Genomic DNA, 24,225 nt, shown 5'->3' on the forward strand with positions numbered 1-24,225 from the left:
TCATGCACACAGCAGAAGCCTCATTTTACAGGAGACTTTTTTTTTTTTTCCCTCTATTGCTCAAATAGTTTCTATGCAAGAAGAGGGATATTTATACAGGCTGAATCTCAGTTTTCCATGAACAATGTTGATTTTATAGTAACAACAGGCTTCTAAACGTAAATGCATTTCCTATATATGTTTTTGATGACACTGGAAAAAAAAGAGGTTGTGATATGTAGGTTTTTGTTTGTTTGTTTTGCAGGACAGACATAATGAAGCTTTTATTTTGCGTTTGATGACAGACGTATCAACTAAATTAATTATTCTTAAGAGGAGTGAATAAATCCTAGGAAATTTTTGTGAGTGGTGTATTTGGCTGCTATGATGAATCAGGCAAAACAAAGTAGTTTCTTTTGACATGTCAAGTCTACACTGAATTTGTGAAGCTCAAAAACAAGTGTCAAGGAGTTTTATGGGCCCCATTACCTTTCAGGTTCACAAAACACTGCCAACAAACATATCCATCTCTTTTGTGGAATAAATAGCTCAATAAGTTTATAGGAGTCTGTTTTGTTTTTTTGTTTGTTTGTTTGTTTGTTTTTTCTTTGCAAGAGAAGAACTTTAGAGTAAATTAATCTTAATTAATTATATTTGTAATTTATTCCATTAATCTTGTGGGAATTAGTATCAGAATGATGCTAATACTGCTTTAACATCTTTTTCTTCATTGCCAAGAATGGCAAACATAACATCTGTCTTTGAATGGCGATGCCATGAGAAATATAGATCACTGTAAGCCTTTAAAAGTTTTAACTGGGCTTACTTTATGTGAATTTTCATTGCTTGATATCTGTTTTCTGTTACTGAACACAATCTCTTGAGTTTTGTCCAATTTTGGAGATTCATTTTCCTATAAAATCATCATTTCCCCTTTATTGGGTGCATATGTTGCAAACAGGAAATTCTGAATGACTGCTTCACCATGCCCAGTCCAACCTGAAAAGCAGGAAAATTCCAGAAAATCTTGAATGAAAACCAGGAGAATAAGTGTTGTTTAGTAGCACAAATACATGCATTTTAAATAGAAGTGATTGTCAAGAAAGTTTGTTTTCTAGAACACTTCCGTTAAGCTTCCAGCATTAGTTTAGCCTTCCTGGAATTTAGTTTTTACCAGCTTCTCCTAAGACAGGTGCATTGCACTCTACAACTTCCACCTGAAGGAAGGTTGTGATGAGGAGGTGCTTGGCCTCTTCTGCCAGGCAACAAACAGAACCCAAGGAAATGGCCAAAAGTTGTCTGTGATTTGACAGAGCTTTTCTTTGCAATTAGTGTGGAGATGAGTTAACTGTTGTGGGCATGGCGTGCTGCTAAGAAGTATATAGGATGAGTGTGATCATTGAGTCTGAAGATGGTAGGCGGAAAACAAACAAAAAAACCCACAAAAACCAACCAAACAATAAACAGCCTTTACTATCCTGAGTGTGGTCAGAGAAAAATGACTGAAGTCATCTCAAACTATTATTGTTTACCGTCTGCAGCTGTTTTTGGAATGGAAAAAAGAGTATTTGGAGGTCAGCTGTACCAGAGCTGCCAGAGCTTTTAGAATGAATAGGATTGTTCCTTTGTTTCCCTTTAATGAGAAGGTCATCCAGGCGAGCCACAGGAGCAGTCTCAGCCTGGTGGCCTGGTCTGAAACCCAGCTGACAGGTGGTGTTAGGCAGAAGAGTTGTGTTGTTTTGTTTTTTTGTTGTTGTTTGTTTGCTTGTTTATTTATTTATTTTTTTTATTTTTACTGCCACGTTGAACACCTTGCTTAGAAGAAGTTATTCAGTACTGGCCAGCAGTTGGGAATGCATCCAGCACTGGTATATTTGAGTGTCGTGTGGTTTAGCACTTTTAGTACCTGGTATCAACAGTTGTAATCAAAAGATAAATAAACATGATGTCCATTTTTTTTAATTTAATTTTATTTTTTTTTGTACATGCATGTTCACATTCAAGATCAAGTCTTGTTATTGCATGTATGATAACATTTACTTTGTTAGAAAATAGTGACAAATTCTCTATAGAAAAATCATTTATTTGACCCTTTTTTAGAAGAATGTTGCATTTATTAAATCTGTAGAAAAGCCATTGATCTTCTCTTGTTTGACATGTGAGTGGAACAAAGTAGAGTTTAATCTTTGCTGAGTCCCAGTACAGCCTTTGTACTTCAAGTATGTGTATAAGTCTTCTCTTAAAAAAATAAGGCAAAAACATAAAAAATCAGGTTTTCTTGTTTGCTTGTTTGTTGCAATAAAACATGGAAGAGGAAAGCAAGGGATAAAGTGATTGCTTTTCTCTTAATACGTCAAAGCTCCCTTTTCCAACATTTTTTTTGATATGTTAGGTAGCTACTGTAGTGTGTCAGTGACTGGAAATTTTTCTTAGGATTGTGTACGCTTATTTGCTGATATTTTAACAGTTTTTATTTTTTGTTCTTTTCCTCATAATTATTTGAAAATTTTCTGAGTATTCATGCATTTTATTTCAGTGCTTTGCTAGTAATTTTCAAACAACTTAGTGGCATCAGCAATTATTCCCAGAGTTGAAAACATATTTCACAACAAATGATATGATTGTTCTAAACAGCTACTTCTTCTCATGTTTTCCAGATAGTAAAGTCAGAAGTGCACATTTCTTACTAAATGAAAAGCATTAATCATTTTCTTTTACACATAAAACCAAATAGCTGTTACAGTAGTCTCTCTATGTAGAAGTTGTTTGTTTTGGTGAAGTGTTTTAGAGCAAATGATTTAACCTCAATGTCATTTGATACAAGTCTGGGATAATTTGTGTTTCAGTCAAGGGTCTAAATGTTGTTGAAGAATGCCTTATATCTAATGCCTCAAAAAGCAATTATGTTTGGGTTGCACGTATCTAGAGAAATATATTTGGGTTGCATTTAAAAATGCTGCAAATATGAGTATAGGCTGAAGTGTAACCCCAGTGAATGATATTGAATAATACTGAAGATTTAAATAACGGAAAATGGATAAACTGCAGTTAGAAAAAGTACAACATCATGTGCTAATTAACTGTCCACATGAATTTTTGAAGTAAAGTAAAAGCTCCTTGACTGCTGTCCAGAACAAGAGGTTGTTAGACCTTGTAGAATTCCTTGTGGAATTGTTGTCTGCATCTCCTGAAATCTCTTCCATGTTTAACTCCTTTGAACTCATTACTAAGGGCTCTTAAGTTCAAATTTTAAATTACAGCTCTAATCTCTCTTTCTCATTAATATTAAATGTCTGGTGGTAATGTACTTGTTCTGAGAAGTTACCATAGTGAATACTGGGAGAAATCCCTCTTTATTTAACCCTTCTTATGTTGATAAAATATGTCCAAGTACGCAAAGTTGTCTGGTATCTTCATATCTCACAGGCTACAGGTGTTTAGTTCAGTTATTTATTCTGAAGCATAAAAACATATGCTCTTGGTTCTATCAAAAATTCATTTCTCCCAGAAATTGCAGCAGTAGCTGTAAATGGGTATTTAGGAAAGCGTAAAGATAGTACTTGTCCCAAAAGCCCTTCAATCCTTTTGCTCTTTTCTGCTCAGAGTCCAGGGTTAATTGAGATTTCTAGGCAGTCTGTAAAGCATGGATTATTTCTGTTAAATTCATTTAGCAATGGCACTGAGATATGAAGTTACTGTTTCGCCTCCTTTATCTCATTGGGTCATCAGACACCACTAACTACTGTTGTTTAGAATTTCAGTATTATGCCATCAATAGTATTCAGGTGTAAGAATCAGCAAAGAGTAAGAATTCAGAAAACGTGTTTATTTAAAGTGATCTAAATTATTTTCAATGTGATGGATAAGGCTTTAATTCACTTTTTGCTCTCTTAATGCACAACTACCACTAAATGCTCTTTCTCATGTACATAGCTGAAATCAGGAACAGGGAATGAGAACAGCAGCAGTATATTTGAGAGTACAAGTATGCACGTTACAATATTTAAACATTCTTTTGCTGAATTCAGCTTAGTATGTTGTGTGTTCCTTAAAATATTCATTATTTATTCATCCCTTGAGAAGAAATTTCTATCTTAGACCTGCTTAGTTTATGTATATGTGTGTGTGTATTCCTTAGTTCCAAAACTCCTTCAGGGGCAAAAGAATTTTTTGGATTATAAAAAAATATTCATTTCAATAAGAATTTGTTAAGAGCATTCAGTTTTTTGAATTATAGTTCTAAGGAGAATAAATATAAGATAGTTTTTAGCTATAGCAATAACTAGGTCCAGTTGAAAGTTGTCAGGAATTGAATGGTGAACTTCTGTAGGACTCTTTGAAATTGGGATTATGCAAAACTGCTTGAAATTACTTTTCATCTCAAAGATGTTGAAGTGAATCCCTAAATCCCTGCCTTCCCTCTGGTATTACATACATTGAATAATGAATACTCCATATTTCACTTGTCGGCTTGATCAAAGAAGTGGATTTAATACATCTCACTGGCATATCTTTCCTTGCTAAAATGAGGATTGAGATTGACTTCAGGATTTTGATTCTTTAATCAATATGACTTTAATAAACTACAGGTTATTGCCTTTTAACAGACAAGATTTTTTATTTTTTTTTTATTTTTATTTTTTTACTGCCATAATATCTTTTAAACTATTTTAAAACTATTTCAGTATCTTTTATTAAAATACTTACAAAGGATTTTTGTAATCGGCCTGAAACTCTAGTTTAAAAGAGTACTTTAGATTGGTATTAAATTTTTCTGAATACACAGAAGATTTGAGTCAACATAGAAGAGACAATCCTAAACTCTCATCAGCTAAAAGTTGGCATTTACCTAATTCTTATGCACAGGCTTTTTACACTGACCTCATCATCACTGAGCTTAAGAGAAACATCCTTGGTGAAAAATCACAACAGAAACGTTCTTTTTGATTGGCTTAACAATGCTATTACTATTATCTTTATAGTGTACTACCTAAGGAATAATTAAAACAGATGGTGTGTTAAAACCAACTGAAAGAATGAAGACATTTTTACTTATAAGTTGATCAAAATTAGGTAAAACAACATATGTTCATGTTCATTATGATTCCTTTAACTACATATTAAGTACTTTCCTTAATATTCTTCATGGTGATCTGAGAGCTCTTCCTCTTGGAAAGTGAAAAAAGCAATCTCTTCTTGAATTCTTCCTTTCTGACTCTCTGGCCACTCAAACTTGTGTGTTGCACTGTTACATAATTTAAATAAGCAGGTCACTGAATGTAGTGTCCTTGAATTATGTGAGTTTAAAATGCAGGTCACTGTGGGCCACGTTCAAGTTTTACAAATTGGGGCAGGTGTATCCAAAAAGGATTTGGAGGTTTGCTAAAGAAGTAGCTTGTACAAATGAGCAAATTACATTTTATGTAGCAGATGTTGAGAGGGTAATTATAAATACTCTAGTTCCTGTTATATTAGCTCTAACTTGCCACTATTTCTCCTTAGAAATGCCATACAGGGCTAATAATACTGAATAACATACATTTTATCTGTACTCTTTGTGCTTCCTGTGAACCAGAGCTACGTTGCATTGCTCCCCAAATCATTAGGCAGTATTATAATTATCCTTGTCATAACAGTAGCTCTTATTTACCTCCTAAAGTTGATTCCATGAATGAACTGCAGCTCATGGAAATACACAATCCCATTTCTTGAACTGATAGAAAATATAATGAGCGGAAATATCCAACTGAGATTTATGAACATAAAGCATTATGAACTAATTCTTTGTCTTTGTGTCTGCTTCTTAACCAGGTGCTGCTAAAAGAAATAGGAAAGATTCCTAAAATGAAGTTGACTGCATCTTCATTTTGAGAACTATTCTGAATATTCACAATATACAGCTTGTGCTGGATGCCATCTCCAGACAACTGGGAGAAAAGGAGGTTATCAGGAGTAGTCAACATAGGTTCACCAAGGGAAGGTCATGCTCGACCAACCTGGTGGCCTTCTATGATGTTGTCACATCCTGGGTGGATGGTGGTGGAGCGGTAGATGTAGTCTACCTTGATTTCAGTAAGGCATTTGATACTGTCTCCCATGACATCCTTATAACAAAGCTGAGGAAGTATGGGATAGATGAGTGGACGGTGAAGTGGGTCGAGAATTGGCTGACTGGCAGAGTGCAGAGGGTTGTCGTTGGCAGTGCGGTGTCTGGCTGGAGGCCTGTAACTAGCAGCGTCCCCCAGGGGTCTGTACTGGGTCCGGTCTTCATCAACGACCTTGATGAGGGGATGGTGACCACTGTCAGCAAGTTTGCTGATGACACGAAGTTGGAAGGATTGGCTGACACACCTGAAGGCTGTGCTGCCATTCAGCGAGACCTGGACAGGCTGGAGAGCTGGGCAGTAAGAAACCGGATGAGGTTCAACAAAAGCAAGTGTAGAGTCTTGCATCTGGGTAAAAATAATTGCATGCACCAGTACAGGCTGGGGGAAGACCTGCTGGAGAGGAGCTCTGCTGAGAGGGACCTGGGTGTCCTGGTGGACGACAGATTGACCATGAGCCAGCAGTGTGCCCTTGTAGCCAAAAAAGACAATGGCATACTGGAGTGTATTAAAAAGAGCGTGTCCAGCAGGTCGAAGGAGGTGATCCTCCCCCTCTACTCTGCCCTGGTGAGGCCTCATCTGGAATATTGTGTCCAGTTCTGGGCTCCCCAGTACAAAAAAGACAGGGATCTCTTGGAAAGAGTCCAGTGGAGGGCCACTAAGATGGTGAATGGCCTGGAGCATCTCCCCTATGAGGAGAGACTTAGGGAACTGGGTCTGAAGAACTGGGCCTTGAAAAAAGAAGGCTGAGAGGGGACTTGATCCAGGTTTATAAATACCTGAGGTGTGGGAGCCATAGTGGCAAGGCCAGTCTCTTTTCAGTGGTACGTGGAGACAGGACAAGGGGAACTGGATATAAGCTGGAACACAGGAAGTGATCTCTAGAGGTCCCTTCCAACCCCTACGATTCTGTGATTCAATATGCTTCTGTCTTTCTAGTGTAAATTACTCCTTAGTCACAACTACCCTTTCAGTTAACCAGCAGAATTAGCAGTGAATATCTCTTGTTTTGACTGGTTGAGATTTCTTCAGGTATTTTCACTTGGAAACGTTTAAATGGACTTTAGAAGTCGAAGGAAAAAATTAGGATTTACTAGTCTATTATTTTCTTCAGCTCAGAATTTCTTCTTGTTATAAAGAAGTCCACAGCAGTAGTACAAGTTGTCATTCAGTCTTGTACTGTTGATGTTATAAAGTATGGACACTAAAACAGAAATGACCCTTGATCCCTTATTTGTGCTTATATGAAGAAACTGTGATAAAAAGGTGAATCAATATATGTCACAGGCTTTGTAATTTTCCATGAATATGCCAACCAGAGCATTTAGTATGTATTTAATGCGTATATCAATGTGGTTCTATCAGCAGTGTTTGCACATCTGTGACATACTGCCAATCAGTTAAGTGTTGTTGGCAGTTGGCAAGGAACTTAATATTATTGAATTTAATGCTTATTTAAATAGAATTAAGATTATTAGCTAAAGCTAGGCTTCATGCTCTCAATTCAGTTTGATTCCGGATAGAATCCTGCCGTCTTTTTTTTTTTTTTTTTTAAACTATTCTGAAAACTTTGGTTTTATGACTTCCGTACCTTCACTGGTTTACAGTAATACAACACAAATCTCTGCTAAAAAAAGAAAAAAAAAAAAAGAAAAATGCTTCTCTTAATAGTAATCTTGCCACCTATTCAATTATTCAATTAGTACTGAAAGTATTGAAAGTTTTCAAGTTCTTATAATAAAAACTTGGCTTCCAGTGAAGTGATTTTGAAAGTAGTTACAGCTATGACCTTAACAGAATGCTTATCAATTATACCTATATATACTGTTGTTCTTTTCTCATGGGACTGGAATGGGAGCATATTCTAATAACAATGAAGAATGACTTCTCTGTAGAAGGAGCTACATTTAGGTTACACTGCTCAGTTTGCATTGTAATGCAATGTTTTGTAGTTATTACTATGACAGCTCTGATGATGCTTCCCAAAAGAGGGTTTGGAATGCTCTAGGCTGTTTTGTTTCTTAAGTAGCTGTATGAGGACCTCAGAAAATTAAGAACTCACCAATAGCTTCTGGCAATAGCTTGGAAAAAAACACCCTTTATTGTTATAATGCTGTGATTTAGCTAAAATAACTCAATTGTGTCTTGTGGTAAGAATAGGGAAAACTGAATCCTCTCACTTTCTATTTTGTTTCTCAGTCTACTTCCTCTTTAATCACAGGATCTTCAGAGAATCACAGGATGCTTGATGTTGGAAGGCACCTCTGATCCAACACCCATGTTCAAACAGGACCAAATAGGGTAAATTACCCAGAACCATTTCCAGATGGTTTTTAAGTGTTTCCAGTAATGGAGACTTCGCAGCCTCTCTGTGTTACCTATGCAAGTGCTCACCCACGCAGTAAAGGAGTATTTCTGGTTGTTAAAATTGAAGTTCCTGTGATCAGTTTGTTCCCTTTATCTCTCATGTCCCTGGGTATTAATGAGAAGATCCTGACTCCATCTTCTTTGTGCCCTCCCTTCAGGTATTTGTAGACATTCATAAAATGATCCTTAAGCCTCCTTTTCTCCAGACTGAACAGGCTCATCTCTCTCAGCTTCTCCTCACAGGAGAGATGCTCCAGTCCCTTCATCATTCTTGTGACTTTTCATTAGACTATGTACAGTATATCCATGTCTCTCCCAAAACTGAACACAGTGCTCCAAGTATGGGCTCACCAATCCTGAGCGGAGGGGAAGGCTCACTCAGCCTGCTTGCCTTACTTTGTAACTTAGTAGGTTTCTTTGCAGCAAGAGCACTTTGCTGGTTCATTTTCATCTTGATGTCCACCAGGACTCACCAGGTCTTTTTTACAAGTTTCTTTCCCACTTACTGGTGCCAGGTTCCTCCTCAGATGTAGGACTCTGCATTTTCCTTTATTGAATAACTAGTACATAAAGTTCCTGTCAGCCCATTTCACTAGCCTGTGGAAGTCACAACAAAACTCTGGTGTGTTTGTCAGTGCTGTCTCTTGAGTGTCATTTCTCAACATACTTAAGACCATCTGATCATGAATGAAGATGTTACACAGGGCTGGGACCAGTATTACTCCCCACTGTACACCAGTAGTTTTTGGCTTCCAACAAGATTTTGTGGCATACTCTGAGCGAGTCTCACCAACTGCTTATCTATTTCATACCTCAGCAGTTCTCTCTGAGTATCTTCAGGAAGGCAGTGTCAAAGGCCTTACTTGTAGTCCAAGTAGGCATTGCCCACTGTTATCCCCTCATCAATCAAGCCAGTAATTCCATTGCAGAAATTTATCAAGGTGCTAAGCATGCCTCCTTTGTGAATCCCATGCTGACTACACCTGATGACCTTCTTGCTCTCCATATGCACAGAAATGGTTCAGAGGATTAGTAAGTAGCTCCATCACCTTCCTGGGATCTGAGGTAAGGCTGACTGACCTGCTGTTTCTCAAGCACTGCTTCTTTCTCTATTTGTATGTAGAATTGACATTTGCTTTCCTCCAGACTTCAGGCACCTCTCCCAATAGCCATTATCATTCAAAGACACTTGAGAGTTTACGGTCACATCTGCCAGCTCCCTCAGGTCAACACTAATGGATGCATCCCATCAGGGCCCATGAACTTATGAATGTCCTGCTTATTTGTTTTCTAACCTCATCATTTTCAATTAAGGACAAGTCTTCCTTTTACCTTTTTTTAATTTAATTTTAATTTTTATTTTTTTAATTTTCTTTTTAAAATAACTAGTACATATTTGTTTAGAACAGTGATCTTTTTACAATTTGTTAGAAAGACCTGGAGCATAGATTTCTGTAACTTAGAATGGAGTTGAATAAGACTTGGAGGATACAGAATAAACTATAAAAGAAAATTAGACATTGGCAAATTATGACTGCTTAGAAAATGCTGTGAAATAATATAAAAAATAAATATTCTGATACTTTAAAGAGACTTGTGTATTTAGCCTACACATAGATTCATAAGATTTATAAAAACTATGGAAAATCTTCGAGGATGTCTCTATTAAATTTGATATTGATAGCTTTTTTGGATACTGCTGAAGATGCTGTGCATTTCAGTGTCCTTTGAATGAAACAATTCTTAGGGAGAATTTTAGTCAAATACATTCCTTTGTAGCTAGTGTCCCAAAGCATAAGTCTCTTCATATATTTTTTTAAATTTTTTCCTTTCTATATTTCTAGCCACATCACAGAATCATTGTCAGTGAGTTTTCAAGCAAGTGTGGTGAAGAAATGCAGTTTTAAAAGAGCTACACAGAATTTAAAAAGATGCACAAAAGTTAAGATTACAGTAAAACAAGATATTTGCATTTTTGTGCCTGAATTCAATCACCAGGTATTGTAGAGGTGCCCTATGCGTGTTAATAGTGAAACTAATTAAAGCCTTCAAAAATTATGCTAGAACAGTATTCAAATTCTTGCATAATTCCATATAACCTTCCTAAAATTCTATGTGAGTGATTGCATATTAAATTAAATAATTAAATATTAAATTAAAGTCCTTATCAGAATAGTTTGACATTATTGTATTAGTCAGCAAGAAATCTTATGCATTTCAGTTTTCAGTTGTTAGTAAAAAGCAGGGAGTTTTGATGCTGAAACCTGCTGTTTCCATGCTCAGGGAAAACACTCAGCAGTCTAAATGGAGCACAAAAAAAAAAAATAAATCTGAAAATTATTTACACTGGCACACGGAGATGACTTTTTTTCTTTCTTAACTCATTATTTTATCAGCTCTGTTCACTTATTAATTCTAGTCTTTCTATGTGATGTTCCCTGTAAGGGATTTGGGATAGTAGACGACATGTTTTGTAGTACTGAAGTTCATAATTCTGCCCTTCCTACTCTCAAGGTAAATCAAACAGAAATGAATAAAGTCAGTACAAACTGCTTGCCAGTGTTGATTTTCAAGCCGACTCAAGCTGACTTAGGAAAAACAAGATTGTTTTTGAAAGATGGTAGATGTAAACAGCAAGGAAGCTCATGGTGCACCGTAGCAGACAGTTTCATAACAAATCTGCAAACTGCACACACATACAACTCCGGAATTTATAGCTATACCAAGCCTGCTTTTCACTGAAGGGATTATTGCATTGCAAGCTGTGCTTCATTAAATTTTGTACCCATTTTACAAACACCAAACAAATCCATAACTCTTAAGAAAAAATAATAATTTTCTGCAACTATTTGTATAAATATATCTTTTTTTAGGATTTGGGTTAGATCAAATATTATTCTGTTTTGATGTCTATTTTTGTTTTTTTTTTTTTTTTTTTTTTTTTAAACTCCATTTCTGGAAAACGAAATAAGGAGTTGATAATTGTTTGCATTGCTTCCCAGCTTATCATACTGCAGACAGTAGACATAAGTTTCCCTTTTTACAAAACAGTGAGATTAATAGAAGAACAAATGCAGTGAAGCATCAGTACTAGCATCAGAAGAAAAGAAATAAGTACAACTTAGTGTGGTAATATTTCATATTCAATTCCAGGTATTCTGTCTCAGATAAAAAATAAAGGAGGTGGAGAATTGAATACTAAATGTGTTTGTTGGTACTCTGGTTTGGAAGGCTTGGGGAAAAGCACATCCTTCAGAGCAAGCATGCTCTTAAACTTCCTGACATGTGTAATAATTCAATGAAAATTCTACATAGAAGTCTTTCAGGAAAAAAAATAAATGCCTTAAAATAAAGTAAAAAATAAAAAAAAACAGGAAAATTCTACTGTAGTTCTCTGTGCACTCCCCAGACTTGTCTGAAAGACCATCTATCATTTAACTTTCTTCCTTCAAGGGCGTTGGAAGTATTTATGTGTTTAGATAGAATATAATAGAATGTAGAATAGAATATCTAGAATATTCATAGAATATCCAAATGTAGACAATAATGTTCTCATTTGGTCTAATGTTTGGAAATAGTACTCAGAGATAACAATATAAGAAATACCCTTGACTAAGGCCAGGGATTCATCTAGCCTAGTATCCTGTCTCTGGCAGTGGTAAGAGAATACATAAGTCTAGCCATTTTCTGCAGAGCAATGTCTACTGTTAGCATGATTTATTCATCCAAAAACATCTGTGTCCACAGTAGATAACTCAAAGCAATAACTTTTCGTATGCATTTGGATTTTCTGACTTTCATGCTATCTGAAGAGTACACATGGTACTCCCCCATTTCTGTTACAACAATCACACAGCCTAAATATGACAAAGTTTATTTTGAGCTAAAATTTGATTTACGCAGTATATCTCTGAGGCATGATTTGCATAATGGCCTGACTGAGAGGAAAATAACTGATTTTTTTGTTGTTGTTGAATTTCTTTGGACTTGGTGCTATTAGCATTAACACAGGGGTACCTCTTCCTTTATCTGTTGACTAGTAATGGGGATAGTTGTCTTCTTAAGGTGTGTACCTATCAACAAGATGAGTTCTCTTAAGAGAGATGTCTTAGCTTTATGTGTTTGGATTTTCCCTTATGCCCTGTATATTTTATGGTCTTTCAGTATTTAAGTCATTTTTCAGTATTGTTCAGACTTCAAAAATTTAGAGATTCAGGTCATTGGTTTTATTTTTTTTTTTAATTTAGATTGATTTAGGGTGTGCTATGTATGTAAGAAAATTTAATGTTTATTTTTGATTTGGCGAAGTATTCTAAACCTAAGTTGGGCAGCTATGAAGACTGCTTTGATTTAAAGAGACAATAAATACACAGATAGTAACAACTTTTTAAAAGCAACCTGCCATTCCCAACCCAACGCTATTTCTGTAAATTTTGGTAGTATCTACAAAATCTGTGCCTTTCAAAGACAATGTAGACTCACTTAGTCTTCAGACTGTGTACTGCTAAAAGCGCAGCTATAGCTAGCAGTGAAAAGCCCTTCTGCTAAGCAAGGATTATTGACTTTCTTGACTCTTCATACAATAATTTACTTAATAAGAGTATTTAGTGTGATGACATTAAGAGCATTTTTGTGCCAGGCTTCAGTGAAAGACCTGTAGTTCAATTCAGTATATATGTTTTTCCTAGAGAAAGTTAGTGGATGAACCTTTTCCTTAGAAGTATTACCTTTGCAGGTAAAAGGAAATGTTACGTATTCCCCATTTGCATTATTATCAAATTTCTGCAAACCATTCAGGACAGTGGAAAAAGATGAAATATTGTCAGATTTCTGAGAGCAAGTTTAAATCTTTCTTTTTTTGTGTAAGAATATGTTAACAAGCTGCCTTAAATTAAGAATTTACTTAAAATTGTAAAACTCAGACTGAATCAAAGAGGCAGGGTAATTTTTTATTCAACTGGATAAATTACTTATTTTCTCAACTGCTACTAAGAATACTGATGTACGATGCCAAAAGATAAATTATTTTGAGGAAGATTTATTTTAAATTGCATTGCGCATTTGTTTGAAATAAAGGATTCAGCATTCGTGTCTTCCCTTTCTCTTTAAGGATCTTTCATTTTAATAACTCTGTTGCCTAATGCCCTAATCTGTTTATTACACTATAACTTAACTTGAACAACGCTGTTTCCATTCAAAATAAACAGATTTAATATGTCTGTGAAATAGACTTATGTGTAGTAGGATGCTTTACCATCTAGAAAAGCTTGGAGGTTTCTGAATGCTTAAGAAATGATAATGCCAATGGATTTAGCATTTGTATATCTGTAGGCTCATGCTTATTCAGTTGTACCAAGGCAGCTTAAGCTAATATCTAATCTTCTTATGGAACAGTTCTCCCTATAACAACAGGATTGCGTATAACAAGCTTGAACAACTACTTGGCACCAACTATTTTATGAAAGGAAGGAAAGAAGGAGTTGCTCAACTTTTTGTTCTTTACAAAATGTCTAATTACCTTTATCCTTGAATATATAGGACAGCCCAAGAGTCATGCAGGGATACTGTGTAGTTAATATGTAGAAACACAACTTATATAGAAATCAGGAATAAATTATTCAAAGTTTTTGAGCTTGATGTTCTCCTTTACACCATTTTTCAGTCAAAAGGGGAGAAATTCAAAAGGCACAGAACACGTATTTTGGCATCGTATTGAGCTGAGATGACAATGGGGAAAAAAAAAAATAAAATAAAAAAAAAAAAGTGAAATTCTCTGTGTGTTGGAGGAGAAAGAAAAGTTAAAAATCTTTAGCACTGTTTTCCTGAAAATAGCTTTCTTTGCATTTGCATTTTCTGTTTTTGTCCAAAGAATACTATTCTCAACTATGTATTAAGTTCGGAGTGGGAATCTAAGTGGCACTATTTCAAGCTTGCACGTTTTTAGGGAAAAAAATGATGCAACTTGTATGTGAAGATTAGTTTGAGTTCATTGCTCGTTTTGCCCAGCACTTTAAATTGTACTTCATTGGCAAAATTCCCTTAGGCTACAAGGGAAAAGTAGATCTTCTGTAGTGGAAATGAGAAGCCAAAAGATTAATAACCAGAGGTGTTACATGTATTGCAGAAATCTAGGAAGAGAGTCAAGGGGTGGTGTAGGGAGGAATTAATAAGGGAAGTTGGGTAATTTTTGCTTTTTTGTAGTATAAAATCTAAATCTTTTTTTTTTTTTTTTTTTTTTTTTTCCCAGTGAAAAAAAAAATGAAACCAGTGCCTCCTATTTTAGAATATTGGCCTGCAGTGTCAGAAGTGGAGGTCAGTGGTATGGCAATAGAAGTTGTACCTTTCCACTAGCATTCTGTTAAATGTTGTGGCCGTTCAACAGATGGCAACAAAGGGGCTACATGACAAAATGGCGCTGAACATGGAAGTGTGTATAGAGCAAAGGTGTGATATTGAATTACTCTGTGAGGACAAAAATGCATCCACTGACATTCACTGATGCTTGCTGAATGTTTATGGAGGCCAAAATGGATGTGAGCATAGCTGTGAGCGTAGTGAGCATTCGAGCTGACAATGGGTCACTGCCACTGTCGCAGATTTTCACGAGCATGGCATATAGGCTCATCTCTGATTAAAATGCATAGCTAATGATTGTGACTATGATGAAACATAGTGATTTGTAGGTGAGAATTTCCCCTATCGCATAGTATTATTGTGCTTTTTGTATCTGTCAGAATTTCCATGGGAATAAATAAGAGGCATTACTTTCAGAGCAACCTACATGTTTGCAGCTTTTTTGACCTTTCACTGATGTAGTATTCCTGTACTGCTTTTCTCCTTTGTCTTCAGCTTTTATTCCTCCATTTCAAAAAGCCTTAATTATATTTTTATTCTCATCACTACATTAAAGGGAAAAGATAATAACAGATCCATTAGACTTCATTAAACTGATGATTAAAGCCAGAAATTCTAAAGGTCTATTTACAAGATGAAGAACTTTTATTTAAAAGTATGGCTTCTTGGATTCATCATATCCTAATATATTCTTGGAGCTGTAACTAAAAAACAACAGTAAATTGTTCTAATCTACTAAATATGAAAGAAAAATATGGCGGAAGGATTAAAATTATAGTCAGACTCACAGTATTTTTCATTTAAAAAAATAATTAATTTCTGCAGGCTGCTCACTGATATTAGCATTCTAATTCAAATTAGAATTCTTTTTATTTCTTTGAACATACAGATTGCAACTCAGTTATCTGTTCCAAATTACATACAATGAGATGAATTCTAAATATAAGGATACTTTTTTTTTTTTTTTTCCCCTTTTCTTTTTTAGCTTATAAAATAAATAAAGTCAAATTGTTAAATAGAGAAGTGAACATCCAGACATGATGATAGGTGTGTGTGAATTTTTGTTGATTTGGATTGGTCTCTAATTACGAATTAGAGCGGCAAAAAGGTGGACAGTGTATTGACCAAAGATGAACAGTCTCAGTTCAGCACAACAGTGGTATAAAGATAACCTTTTTATGAAAGATAATCTATACATTCCTCTTTCCTTGCTAATAGTTCAAGAAAGAATGAATATTTTTTTTAAAAAAAAAGAAAGCAAGAAACTGAAAATGAATAAAACGATCCTTTTCTTAGACAGCACGCTGTGAATACATTCAACATATTGCAGCAAGGAATCAAAGTGATTGAAAGCAAGATAAAATTGAAAATGATTACTTTTTTGTATGGGAAATGTAAACATAGTTAATTCTAGGCAAAATAAAAGTAAAAATTGCACTTATAAAATCTCATAATTTACAAGAGAAGCTGATACGTAGCTTGTGACAGAGAGACCTCTTCACAGACATTATGTTTTGTACATGTTAGAAGCAGAATTTCCTCTTAGAGGAAGGTGAACCTTACCAAGCGTGGTGCTTGACTAGATGAATTGCTGGCTTTATCTTGTGTAGTAACGTGCTTCTTGTATTACAAATATGTGACTGAAGTTTTCAGTTTTCGTGAGATGCCTTATGGATTATTGGGAGATAATAGGATGATTTAGTGAGAAATCTTTAGAGGTGAAAGAGGTCAGTTGGCTTAAATTTTCTCTCATCTCTCGCTGTTAACTGAATATATAGGATGTACATCTGAAGGTGTAAGAGTAAATGTCAGAAGAAAGAAGCAGATGTCAAATTATTGTTGAATTTCTACACTAAATTTCTGTAAAGTTTAGTTCTTGGAACCTTTTGAAGCTTTCCAGAGTTTGACTCAAATTAGCACAGTTGCAAATTCTATCTGTACTTTCATGTTGCTCTCTGTTATTTTGCCAAAGATCTGATTTCCTTTTCCTTTTTTTTTTTTTTTTTTTTTTTTTTTTTTTTTTTCCCCTTTCTTTTTATTGCTACAAGGCATGAGTCCAAAGATCATTTCAGGGATGATATATACATTTTACTGTTTTGTAGGTCTCCACGTTTCCTAGCTTTTTTTTCCCCCCACAAGTTCCATCATGCTGACCTATTGTTCCTATTCACTTTAACTATATGTATGCTGCACTTCTTAGCGGTGCACCTGAGCTATAATAGTTCAGTTTTTCTTCTCATCTTTGCAAGGTACGGCTGAAAAATTGGACCCAACAGTATGCCATCTTAAAAGCTCGTATAATCTCTCTTCTTTTTCAACATAATATAAAGAGTCTTCTAGTATAATTTTGCATTTCAGCGAGGTTAATTCTGTCTTTCATTAAAGTGCCATTGTGATCTAAGCTTCTAATGGAGATTTAGAAATATTTCATCACCTGCATATTTTCAGGACCATATCTATTAGGCCAGAACTGTTTCTCACATAGGCATGAAGAACTCTTTGAGCAATTATCATAATTGAAATAGAATATTAAATTTTTAATTTTGAACTATATAATGTTTGCATTCTATGTTCAGAAGTGAGATTTTTCTCCCCTCTTGCTGATCAGAAAAGGAGATAGGTTGCTTAAAAAAATTTCTTACTATGTAAGTACACCTGAGTAGTCTTAATTCTACTGAGAAATGGAAATTACTCTCAGGACCTCCTGATAAATTGTGACGGTATGTAACATTTGTGATTACAACAGAGGAGATGACACAGAATCAGGATGTAAAGATCAGTATGTAAAGTGAATTTCTTGTGCAACTGATTGTTTTACTGAAAAAGCATCATAATGAAGAGGTAGAAAAAGTGTCCAAAACAGAATACATAGCTGTGATGGCTTTCTACTGCATTCCTATGAGGTTAGAATTTCTTCCTCCTTTTTTTTTCGGGCAAAGTGGCCTGTTGTTTCTGTTTTCTACATAAGCTATTGGAAGGGGAGGAAGAAAAGTGATGGAAGACATGGCAGAATGTAGAGTGAAGTTGCAGATATGGGCAGGAGGAAAGACAAGCATGAAGACAAGCAATATGAATTCTCACTTTTTCTAAAGCTTTTAAGTGCTGCTGCTAGTAATGAAAGCTGCAGTCACTGGGCTTTGCATCATGAACTTTCTGACCAGTCCTCAACAGAGAGAATTCAATTACCTCATAAGAGATATGACAAACCAAAACTGTAGTTCAAATTGGCTCTTCTTAAAACAGTGTCTTTACTGGACAGCGGTTATTATTTATTTCTTTCCATTAAATTAAAATAGAGACTAAGAATTTGTGCATAGAGGGCTGTTCTTCTTTTCATCATTACATCAAATTCACACTTAAGCTGGGTTGTACTTAGTGACTAAAATGGATATTCTACTCTTATTGAGTGACAGATATCCAGTGACTGTTCCAGACTTCTTAGGTTCAGTACTATTTCCCTTGAGAAAAACAATCCTGAAGACTCTGATGAAGTACTGAGAGTTTTGATGAATATTTTTTTTTCATATTGCTTACAATGGCTGGGATATATAAATATTTCATTGCCTTATTGTGTTGTTTTAACACATGTCTATTTAGTGAATGGTTTCTCGTCCCTTCACAGTCAATACAGGAGTTTCAAGTTTAACTTACCATAGACATTAGAGGGGAAGTCAGTATAAAAGCATATAAAATTAAGTGTATGTTAAGAATTTTATAAAACTTTTCCAATTGACAGAGAATTTCAGTTTGAAAATGGCTGGGGAAAAAAATAAAACAAAGCAAACCAACAACAACAACAAAAAAAATTCACAATGCTGTTTCTGCTTTCATCCTCAGATTTCTTCATTTATGGTAAGGTGCACAGATCTTCTGGAACCTTGAAATATCTTACATGGCTGTGTTCTGTCAATTAGAGCACCACATATTATTATAAATGGTAAAATAACATTTCTTAATGGTTTCCCTTAACATTAGCTTAAGCTCTGTAAAGGAGATATGAGTCTATTCTGTGTGCAGTTTGCGTAGAGTTTTGATGAATTGTCTGTTGCTTATACAGCAAAGTAGTGTATGAATAGTCAGCATATATTATTTTCACATGCTAATTTATTCATAGTACTAAGCTAAAGACTGCTCAGCTCCCCAGTCAAACCTTAATTACTTCAGAGGCTTACAAGGGATATATGAATCTTGGAATTCAGGGTTTTTGAAACTGGATTATTCAGATTATTGGTTGTCTGTTACTTCTTGTAGTTAGCCATTTGATTTTTTGCTTCTCTTACCTCTAGGGAGGGGAACATAACCTTATTAATGTAGTGAAGAACCAAGACTTGGGAGTCCTGTTAGCTTAGCTGTATGATTTGTATTCTGAGTATCCTTTAAAAGGCACTCGACCTTTCTGTGACTAAGTTTCTCAGTTGATTGCAGTAGAGAACACAATAGTAACCCTTCTTTACTAAACATTATGTGAGAATTGATAAAAGCACTGTATTGGAATAAGTACTTACCATATCCAGTTAGAAGATGCAGAAAATAAATACCATGATAGACTACAAATATAATTACTCTTGCAGAATGACTTGATAAGAAAGTCCTATATATGTTAATGAGGCAAACCTCAATTAAACGGAGCTCTACTGTCGAAAATCTTTGTAGCTGCTGACCTGGGCCTATTTATGCATCTATCACTGTAGTATATTGCAGTCAAAATCATTTTACGTTAAATCAGCATAGAAGAACAGAGAATGTTTAAGCTATCACTGATACTCTTGTATAGAATGCAGTTATGGCTTCACCAAGCTATCTGGTCACAGCTGTACTGCCTGCAGCTTAATGATTCTTTCAAAGTCTGTTTTTAGGGAGGATTACCTTTGCTCATGGGTGGTCAGGCAAGGAAATGGGGAAACTTATCCTACCTAAACTTATGTACAGCAGAATTCTCTTTAACCATGAGCCTATCTCACAGATGGAGAGCTGTATTTATTTGCTTCAGAGCTGTTTTTTACTTATTGCGTTCCCTCTTCTTTACTGCATAAGCAGTAAAAACATATGAAGCTTCCTGAGATATCTGAGGAATATGTAAGCTTGGCTGTCTGCTAGAAACTGGTATTTCTGTGTTCAGAAATTTTACAAGGACAAAAGACACAAGATAGTCAATTAAACTTATGTTTCATTCCAAACCGAGGGGCCCATTAATTCTCATTTTTCATTGATTCACAGAATCACAGAATTGTAGGGGTTGGAAGGGACCTCTAGAGATCATCGAGTCCAACCCCCCTGCCAAAACAGGTTCCCTACACCACGTCGCACAGGTAGGCGTCCAGTCGGGTCTTGAATATCTCCAGAGAAGGAGACTCCACCACCTCCCTGGGCAGCCTGTTCCAGTGCATCGTCATCCTCACCATAAAGAAGTTCTTCTGCACATTCATGCGGAACTTCCTATGCTATAGTTTCATCCCATTCCCCCTAGTCCTGTCCCCATGCACTACTGAAAAGAGACCAGAGATTCAGGCTACCACAATGTCAAACTATGCAGTCATATCATTTTCTTAAAAAATTTAATTTTTACCCATTATTTTCAATAAAATACCTTTTATATATTTATACCTTTCCTTTTCCTCGTTGCATTCTTTTTGATTAGATTAGTCTCTCTCTTATTATTTAAGCAGAATGTTATAAAACTAGTAGATGACAGAGTAATATACAGCTTTTATTTATAATGTTTTCAGTATGGATCTTAAGCATATACTACAGGTATCCAATCTCCAAAAAGCTTTCCTGGTTTAATAATGTATTTCATTACAGATATTGGCTTTTCATTTTAGCAAGAGTTTAAACATGAAGTTGGTGATAGCTGTTTAAAGGAAAAAAAAAAAATGCTGTAAAAATGGAAGAGTTATCAAAAACTGTTGGAGGCTTAAAATATTAGAATTTCAAAGATTAACTGGGAATTGCTGTTGTCTAGAAGACTTCACTCTGGATCAAGCGATGTTGTAACCATTTATCTTGGATCCCTAGCTGCAGTGTGTTTTCAGCTGTCAAAATAAATAATACATGAGAGAAACACTTCATGTTCTAAACTTTCTACTCCATTGTCTCTGTGTTAGCTGCTACACAAAGCCTGAGCTTTAGTTTTCTTTATAATGAAAGATAGCATTCCTCTATATGGTATTGCAGACATGAAAAGATATGGTAAAGATGCAAGTGTATTTTGTTCAGATCTGTTACAGGCTTGGAACAGTCATACAATATGAACTCAATTTCACTTTAGGGCCTGAACAAGTTGTTAGTAAATATTTCCTTCCAGAGTATTCATAGTTCATATCAAAGACTATAGAAATAAATAAATAAATAAAATTGTGATTACCAGAGGGAAATACTGCAAGTTAGCATGAAGAATGAGAGTTGTAGTATACTGTACTGTTAGTAAAGCAGAGTATTTTGTTTATGTAGACTCTTAACGTAGGGAAGGGGAACAAAAGTGAAAGGTCTTTTTTTCATTTCTTTAATATTATATTTAGTATAATATAAGGAGTTGATACTGATTTTTGAGTCCTACGAAGCTTGAAACTTGGCATCCTAGAGAAACTTGTCTTCCTAAAACTGCTCCTCTGAGGAAATGCAGTAGCAGCTCCCTAAACAGAACTAGTAGTTCAGTATATGTCATTGAGGGATGATAAAAACTAAAGAGCCTGAATGCTAGATTAGCATCCTTTTCTCTAGTGCAACCAGAGGGACTCTCTGTATTTTCTGGGCTTTGATGTAAAGTGTACTCATTTTCTTGAAGGATTTTTATTCGCATTACTGGAGAAGAGTTTAGTTACATGCATTTTGATGGATGAATTATATCAGTAGTTCTGATATCACCATTTTTCATATAAAATATGAGGCCATAGAATCTGTAACTTTATTATTTTGAACAAATGCATTTTCAAAAAGAATAAATGCAGTTTATATTCAAAGTAAAATGTACGTGTGCTCTAGGTTCCCTCATACAATGAGATAGATAGAAAAAACCTAGCAGGATGTTTAGATTAAATATTAAAGTGAATAATCATCTTGCATACAAATCCGGCTATGTTCCTTCACCTTGTAATGAGTAATTTGGAAGATGAGGAGACTTGGCATTAGTCTGGATCAGGCTGTAAATGCTACTTATTATCTCTGTTATTTCTCTATTCATTAATTTCATTTCAGACTTTGAGATTGTCACTTATAGGATACTCATCCATAAAGGATAGTGAAGAAGGTTCCTTAGCTGCTTATTGTTACTTTCTTCCTGGTCTTTATAGGATTAGACAATGTCTAGTGAATTCATTTAAATGTTGATTACACTGTCATTACACATGCTCTGGGTTTTTGTAGAAGAATAAGATGATCGAGTTGGTATTTTGTGAATAGATTTAAAAAATAACTTTCATTGGAGGGGGAAATTTCATTTAAAAATATACTATTAAATGTGTTTTTCTGAAATGCTGAACTGATGATTCCTTTTATTTTACTTTTGTTTCTGAATGTGTCACTCAGGAAAATTAACAGAGATCTACTGTTTGTTGGAGCTGTAGTTTCTCTGATAATACGTACTCAACATGTGGAACTGATTTTTATTTATTTTTTATATTACATGAGTTTTACTTTCTTCTTTATTTGATTCTTCTGTATTTTGATGTCCCAACTTTTATTAAACATCCCTTTTATGAAAATATATTAGGTATTCAGTGGTTATCACAGTCTGTAAAAACAATTTGAACTGAAAGAAAACTTAGTAATACATTTCCAATCCAAGCCAGTTAATTAAATGATGGTCTCTTCTCTTGCAGTTGTTCCATACACATGATTGTGAAATACTGCCTTGTAGCCATGTGGTAGTAGGGCAAAGGAAGCTCTTTGGTAGCACCTTCAGAGATGTTTAATTACCATGCAGATGAGGGAAGAACATTTTCATGGACCATATGTTTCACTCAAGATAGGGACATATATCTTTAAGAAGGCAAGATAAAGAATACTAATTATTTTTTCTACCTGTTTATACAGCAGATAAAAAAAAAAAAAAAAAAAGGGAGAGACAGAAGCAGGTTTCTACTTGTCATGGATCCAGGGGGAAAAAAATGTGAAACAAAACAAGCAAACAAAACAAGCAACTAGTGCTCAAGTCTTTTCCCAAACCCAAAGTTTTTCAGAGTATATTTTAGAGAGGATAGAAGTTACTGGGATTATTAAGAGGGAGATTTTCTGTGTACATGACTGATCTTTTTTTACTAAACATCTGGAATTTACTTAAGGGTATGAAACAAATTTTCCATCAAAAAATTTATATTCAACCTTCTTGATTTGTATATTTTAAATTTTGCCACTTCTCCCAGAAACGCATGTACTTTCTTTTACCAGGAGAGACAAGCTCCATGGGAAAAGGGGTTTAATGTGTACAGCATATATTGTTTATTTATTTATTTTCATTAATCACTTAAATAGTTATGTTTGGAGGTTGGTTTTTTGACTTACTGTTGAAACACTTGTCCCATATTTTTACATGAACTTTGCTTTTAGATGCGCTTTCACCATATGCCTCTTTTGGAGGATAGATGTAACCATCCAATTACAACCTTCTGTAAGACAGGAGATAAATAACAGCAGATCAGTCAGATGTATAGTTTCAGAAAGTGTGAGCCCAAGGCTCAGTAATATTGTAAGTTCCTGTATGGTTCTTCAGGGCACTGAAGCAGACTCCAAAATTATTTAAGCAAGGGGTGGATGTGCTGCATCTAGATGTGAAAAGGAGGTATAGCAGGGAAGGCATGACCCCAGCTGTGCCTGGGAGTGAGACTGAGGCATTGCCTGAGGGCAGAATTATAGCATCATCCAAATGTGTGGCATCTCAGTGACATATCTGAGTCAGGAGAATTAGTAGCAGACTGAGTCAGACCCACCAGCAGGAGAGGTGTCCATGATAAATGGAATTCTGAAAGAGCAGATTGTAAGTGTGGTCCCTGGGATTTTCACTCTGATCTGGACCTCAATGTAAATGTTTGAAATTAGTGCCAGAAATATACAGAAACATTAAAAGTTGTGTAGTTTTAAATAGATGGACTTGTAAGCAGATTTTTAAGGATCAGATAAGTTAGAAATATGAATTGGACTGGAAGCTAATAAAAAATGTCAAATTTCACTATTTCATACATACCTTGACTTTATTTCAAAAGGAGAATTATAACACAGCACTGGCCTGATGACATGGCTATGTGTGCGGTTCAGCACAGGACTGAAGGCACAGCTGTTAGCCACAACACGGCATAAACATCCACCTATTCCAGTTAATTGTTGGGTGTATCAGTAACTCCTCAATGTATAGTGGTTTTCCGGTTAGGATCACTACAGTTACAGTCTGTCGTTTTAGGAGGCACATTAAGTGTAGTCATGAGATGAA

At 35.2% G+C, this 24,225-nt stretch overlaps 1 protein-coding gene across 11 annotated transcripts in view; it reads left to right on the forward strand.

The window, feature by feature from the left end:
- Window positions 1-24,225, forward strand: part of TAFA5 (TAFA chemokine like family member 5) — a 487,828-nt gene that overhangs the window by 12,844 nt on the left and 450,759 nt on the right. The gene's annotated exons all lie outside the window — the stretch shown is intronic.

Source organism: Coturnix japonica, chromosome 1 (assembly GCF_054131305.1).
Source record: "Coturnix japonica strain WE chromosome 1, WE-NBRP24, whole genome shotgun sequence".
In the NCBI taxonomy this organism is placed as follows: domain Eukaryota; kingdom Metazoa; phylum Chordata; class Aves; order Galliformes; family Phasianidae; genus Coturnix; species Coturnix japonica.